The sequence below is a fragment of the Coturnix japonica genome, chromosome 2 (genome assembly GCF_054131305.1).
Source record: "Coturnix japonica strain WE chromosome 2, WE-NBRP24, whole genome shotgun sequence".
In the NCBI taxonomy this organism is placed as follows: Eukaryota; Metazoa; Chordata; class Aves; order Galliformes; family Phasianidae; genus Coturnix; species Coturnix japonica.
In genome coordinates this window covers 37,206,848-37,212,924 of record NC_140664.1, presented here as the reverse complement: position 1 = coordinate 37,212,924, position 6,077 = coordinate 37,206,848, and positions in this window count along the sequence as shown.

Sequence of the window (6,077 nt, the reverse complement as noted above, 5' to 3'; positions counted from 1 at the left end):
TGACGACAATTAAAAAGAAAAAAAAAAAAAAAGAAAACACGTCTTGCAAGTGAAGACTTCTGTGAATGGCTGCCAAAGGAGAAAATACATGATTAATCATTGCTGAAATGCATCTGCATGTGAGGGGAAAGCACATGATTTCACATCCCAGCCACAGTGGTGCCACACACATCCATCAATGCTGCTGTAGCTCAACTGATTCAAAACAAGCTCTGAATTTAAGAGGGCTCACTAACTGCAATTAAGACCATAACTGAATTTATAATTTTGCAGCTAAAACAAATGAAAAGCTTTACACTTGTCAGATCCAAAATAATCTCACTTTTCTCCAATGCTTTTTACTCTTATGAAAATAGAACACCTCTCTTTCTTTTTTCTTCCCCCCCGCCCCCACCAGCATCCCCCCCAAAAAAAATCAAAGTCATAGAATCACAGAATTCTTGTATCTGGAAGACAACTCTGGAGACTGTCTTATCCAACCCACTACTCAAACACTGTCAGCCAGATCAGGTTGGGTTTTGAGTATCTGCAAGAATGGAGACTCCATGGCCTCTCTAGACAACCTGTTCTGCTTTTTTTTATTTGCTCTCACAAGTTTATGTTTAATATATGTGATGATATAGTTAATTGATTTAAACTGCGTCTTTGGAGACCCCTGCAATAAAATGTAACAAGTTCTAAGAGCATTCACAGAATCTTCAGAAGAGTCATCCTCTTTCACTGAGTCATGCACTGCTGTGAGTGCCTGGTTAGCCCCAGGAACTTCCTGCTTTAGGCATCACTCCACCTGGTAAGATTTGAACCAGTTTTGCACCTCCAAGTGGTCTAACCACCAGTCTACAAGGCATGCAGGTGTGAAAAGGAAAAAGAGCAGGATGGATCATGACTCATAGCACAACAGTCCAAGCATGGGCCAGGGAGAATAATTTAAGTCTACATTCTGACAGGGATTTCAACCTGAATTTACAGTATGACCTCTTTGGTGGCACTTTCTGAATGTGCTTCTCAACTCAATGTGTAGATTTTAAAAAGGGCAGCATCTAAGCATGTATTTTTTTCCTAAGAGTTTTTGGAATACTGTCCCTTTTTAAAATAGTACAGAGATGGAAAACATTTGCCTTTGAGCCACTGATTGCTATTATGTACAAGTCTGCTCTTCTGTGAGTTTTCCATGTAAAGTTTGAGAGCGAGAGCAGCCTGTGGAATAGAGCAGCCTGGAAAGCAAGCCACAAAGACACATGAAGATGTTCTACGGTCTTTTACTGACCTACATCTGATGTGTTGCCATTTCCATACCGCCTGTGGAATGCATCTTCTTGACAGAAATAATTTTAACTTTTGGCTTATGAAAAGTATATATAATGTTAAAGAAAAAAAAGATATAGTGATTTTACCTTGATTCTGGAATGTACTCCACCTTCCCTCTATAGTAAAGTGAGGTCGCTCCCCAGTATTTTGCCCTGAGACATAGTGCAATGTAACCAGATGTACATCATGAGGCCTGGACTACAGGACACACTGTGAAATGCACCTACCCTATCCTACGTATAGAGCCGTAGAATGAGTTTTCCTGTTAGCCACCAGCCCCTGACCTTTCAAACGTTTGTCAGACATGTTCTACAGGTATTACTTAGTGGGAAGCCAAAAAAAAGAGAAGGAAGCGGGTGCTTTGAAAACTCCTGCATAAAATCAGCTCTATGCTTGGGAGCCAAGCTCTGATTGTGTGCAGTACAGGGTGAAAGGTTATAATCTGTAGCTCCTGGGCTGAGGTGTGGAAGAAGGACTATTGAGTTTGTACTGCATATCCTTTGCATATGTAGGCAGTGTCTTATCTTTCATCTGCTTAAAAAGGTAGAATTCTCCACTGTGCTGTCTGGCACACACAGAATTCCTTTTTTCAGAGCATTTCCTCAGGAGAAAGATCGATGTGTTTTCCTTGATATTCCATAGGGCTTCTGAAAGTATAAAAAATATGGGACTTTGGATATGCATCTGAGTTCTCATTTTGACACAGATCAAGAGTTTGTATTTATGCAATAGGTCTGATGTGATGCTGTGAATGTTCTGCATAGCTCTATTGCTCACACCTGGCAAGACCAGTGTTTCCTGAATGCATCAAATTTCCTGAATAAGCAGAAGTGTTATATGCATGTGCATAGGAAGATACCTGGCTCTTTATTTTATTCTGATGAGATTGCTAAATATACAGGAGAAATTCAAATTTAAAACCGCAATTGTGTCCCACAACAATTTCTGCTAAAGAAAAAGGAATAATACAGGTGCAGGGCAAACCTACACCAGAAAATTATACTCAAGTACTGCCTTTAAAATGTGAAAGAAAAAACTCAGTAAAGAAAAACAACAGCACTGTGGAAGAATAAAGAAAAAATCTTGAATAGTCTGAGCTATGTGCTAGGATCTCCTTTGCAGATATTGGCAACTATATGAAATCGTGTTGTCGGAATAAATTCAAACAGTGCATTACCTTTAGGTGTGTTAGCCAGACTTTACTATATTAGCTTCTTGGCTCTGGAAGCCAGTCCATGGGCCGGGTCATTGTACCATGCCTCTTATGTGGCTCAAAGGCAGGAACTGAATAGAAAGGGATTTTTGCAGTACTGACAATCTCTGATATCTTCCTAAGATGCCTTTCTCAGTGGAATATTTTACTTTTACAGTTGTTATCCAGTAAGATTCAACAGGCTCAAGTATTTGCTGCAATGCTGCTAGCTGGGTTGCAGATATATCCATTAGCTTTCAAAGGCCCTTTGGACCTGCTGTAACTCCAGCACTCCATTTTTACCTACTAGACAGTTTGTTCCATCACCCCTTTTATTTTTTGTTTTTATTCCTGCTGCTAGCAACACCAAAGTAAGATGCCACTCAACAAATATTAAAGATCTTCAAGACAGTGTTCTCTAATGCTTTCCTCCCATGATTTGGTCACCCAGAAAACTGGTTCCTCTGCTAACATTTATCACCTCCTTAAGTACTCATAGAAACCTCTCTGAGTGAAGCTGTGCCAGTATCCCACTTGAGCTGCGTGTCTCTGAGACTGGTCTTGGCAGTATGTTGCCTGGCTGTTTGAAAGTGACTAGAAGTGTATTGATTTCACATTTACCATCAAAACCTTGTTTTGGGTTTTTGTTGTTCTACTTGTTGTTTTGCCTTATGTAGTTGTTTGTTTGCTTCTTGACGTTATTGTTTCTGGATAACTACAGGAATTTTAGTGAAAATAACTGAGAATTTGGAATAGATAAGAGAACAGGAATGTCCCATGTAGCACTGCTCAAAGAAATTGTATCGTTTAGGGTGTAATTTTGCTCTAATTCTATCTTTGCCTAAGTACAGAAAATGTTTCCACACATACATTTTTATATACACACCCACATTTGCTTGTATAAATGCATACACATATATGTTTAGAAGAATCTAAAAAATGGGAAATGTAGGAGAACTGGAACAGATTAAAATAGAAGAGCTTTAGTGGACCAGAAAACATATTGCACTGATAAGGATTTTCTTGTTTTAAATTCAATCCTACCATAAAGTCATTTATTAGCCATTGTTTGTTTTTGTAGAAGTGCCAGTGAAGCACCATTTGCTGGCTGATTGACAGAGCAACTCTCTTTTTACAACTTGGAATTTAAAACAGGAAGGCTGCCATTCACATCAGTGAAGAAGTCTACCATCACCTGAAAAGGTTCATTTTTGCATTAGCGTATGGGATGTTCAACTGACTTTAAAAAAAACAACATATCCAACTCAATGTATTCCATGCATGTCTAAATATGTGCAAAAAGTAAAAAAAAAAAGAAAAAAGATCTGATTTTTAAAAATTGCATTTAATCTCAATTTTCCAGTGCAATCAGTTTATTCATTTCCTCCTCCTCGAAAAGCAACAGCAATGATCATTGCACTTTCAATGGACACTGCAGCAGTGCAGACTCTGCAAGCCTGACTTGTCAGCTGAGATTCATACATCAAAATCTGCAGCTAATCAGTCTTGGTCCAACCCAGAAAGTTCACAGCAATTCTGCAGAACTATTACTGAGGTGTTATGAGACACAGACATTATTCTTTCTTGCTAAAAGCATGCAAGAAGAACATAAAATGGAAGCAAATGGATTAATGCTAGTAAATTTGCTGTAGTCTTACAGTGAGAAGGACTGATTTCTACTCTTCTTCTGCCATTAAAGCATATACCATCCCTACGTCTCATCACATGTCACCTCCAAATGCTATCACTTAAACAGTAATGTCTAGGCTATACTTTAGGCACAATCCTGGGAGTAAGATGATGTGTAAGCTGCACTGTCTTGAGACTCAGATCAGGTCTATGTCAGAGACATATGCCAGGAGCAGAGTGTTGCTTTCTTTCCTTTCTTTTTTTTTTTTTTCTCACAGCACCTCTGTAAATCACAAGCCTAAAATCTCATTATAGCAGTATTGGTCTTCAAGTACAATTAGGAGCTCTTCTGCAGAGCACATGGTCAACATGAACTGCATGTATGCTAGAAGAGTTTGCTGCACAGTTACATCATCAAAGTCTCTTTTAGGGAAGGCCAGCTCTTGGATTCCTGACTGATTACCTGCCTCCTTTCTTCCCAGCTGCACCAGGACAGAGTGCGAAGGCTCCGAGGAGCACTTTAGGCAACACTGCCAGGACATGAACTTAAGGGGGAAGACTAAAGAACAAACTTTTTCAACACGGTGAGCATTAATGTTCAAAAGAGTGACTGTTTCGAGGGAGAAGGCAGTCCCATTTCTGGGTAGTTTGACTTGGACTGAGGAAATATATGGACCAATGTAATGGAGCGATATAAATGCATCATTTGACTTTACGTGGCACCTCTTCAAAATATTACTTCCTCCTTTCAAAATAAGGAATTATACGGACATTTGGCTACAGTGCACATTTATGCATGTAATCTATATATAAAAACTTTCGTTGTGGGCCCCTTAAAAGCCACATAATACCAAATTCTATGATATTTCTCAGAAAACAAATTCCTTCATGGGAACCACAGTAATACTTTGGATGTAAGAATGAACAAAGTGATAGAAGTAAGAGAAAATTAATCTGGAATAAAAGACCTAAAACTATTTCCTGTTTATAGAGGGGAACCAAAATCACACATGCGAGTGTCCCAGCTCTGTGCCGTGTGTGCAGTACAGGAAGGAGCTGTGCACATGTACACTGTTGGAAAACCTCATCGCTCATGTGGGCACTGCAGGATGTGGTGTGCACTCAGCAGGGGATGTTCAGGTTGGATGTTAGAAAAAATTTCTTCTCAGAAGGAATGGTGAGGCACTGGCACACGCTGGCCAGGGAAGGTGGCAAAGTCATCATCCTTGGAGGTGGTTCTGGAAGTGCATAGATGTGGTGCTGAGGGACATGAATGAGTGGGGAATGGGGATGGTGGTTGGACTAGATGATCTGAGAGGTCTTTTGCTTTTTCCAACCTTCATGATTCTATGATTCTGTGCCTTTTGTGTGTGTGTGTGTGTGTGTGTGTTTTTGGGGAATGCTATAGAACAAACCCTTCCTCTCCATTAGTGATGTAAGAAGCTAATAACCTGTCCTTCTACTTACAGTATCAACATGCAATAGCAAACTTTGTATGTGCACTCTCTTGTGTATGACATCTCAAAATGAAAATAGAAGACCCAAAATTTCAAGTTGTGTTCACGAAACATTTATGAAATCTTACTTTCTGATGAAAATAGGCAGATATAAACAAAATGTAAAGTTACTTACCAAAGATTCATAGAAAAAGCTTCCTAAATACATGGGAGCTCAGCTTTAATGTCTGCAGTTGTCAGGAAATGGCCAAGGAATTAAGATTTCAAAAATCACTTGAACTCAGCCTAAATAAGAAGAAAATAAGGTACAATTACAGAATGAAAAACAGAGAAAAATGTTAAAACAACCTCAAAGCTTACCACAGAAACTTAGAATTACACCCTTGATATTGTTAGCACAGCAACTTGACATACAAACTGTAGAGATGCAGGAACACGCAAGAGCTCATTACAGATGACTCTGATTCCTCTCCAGCCTGTGTGACTGTAGA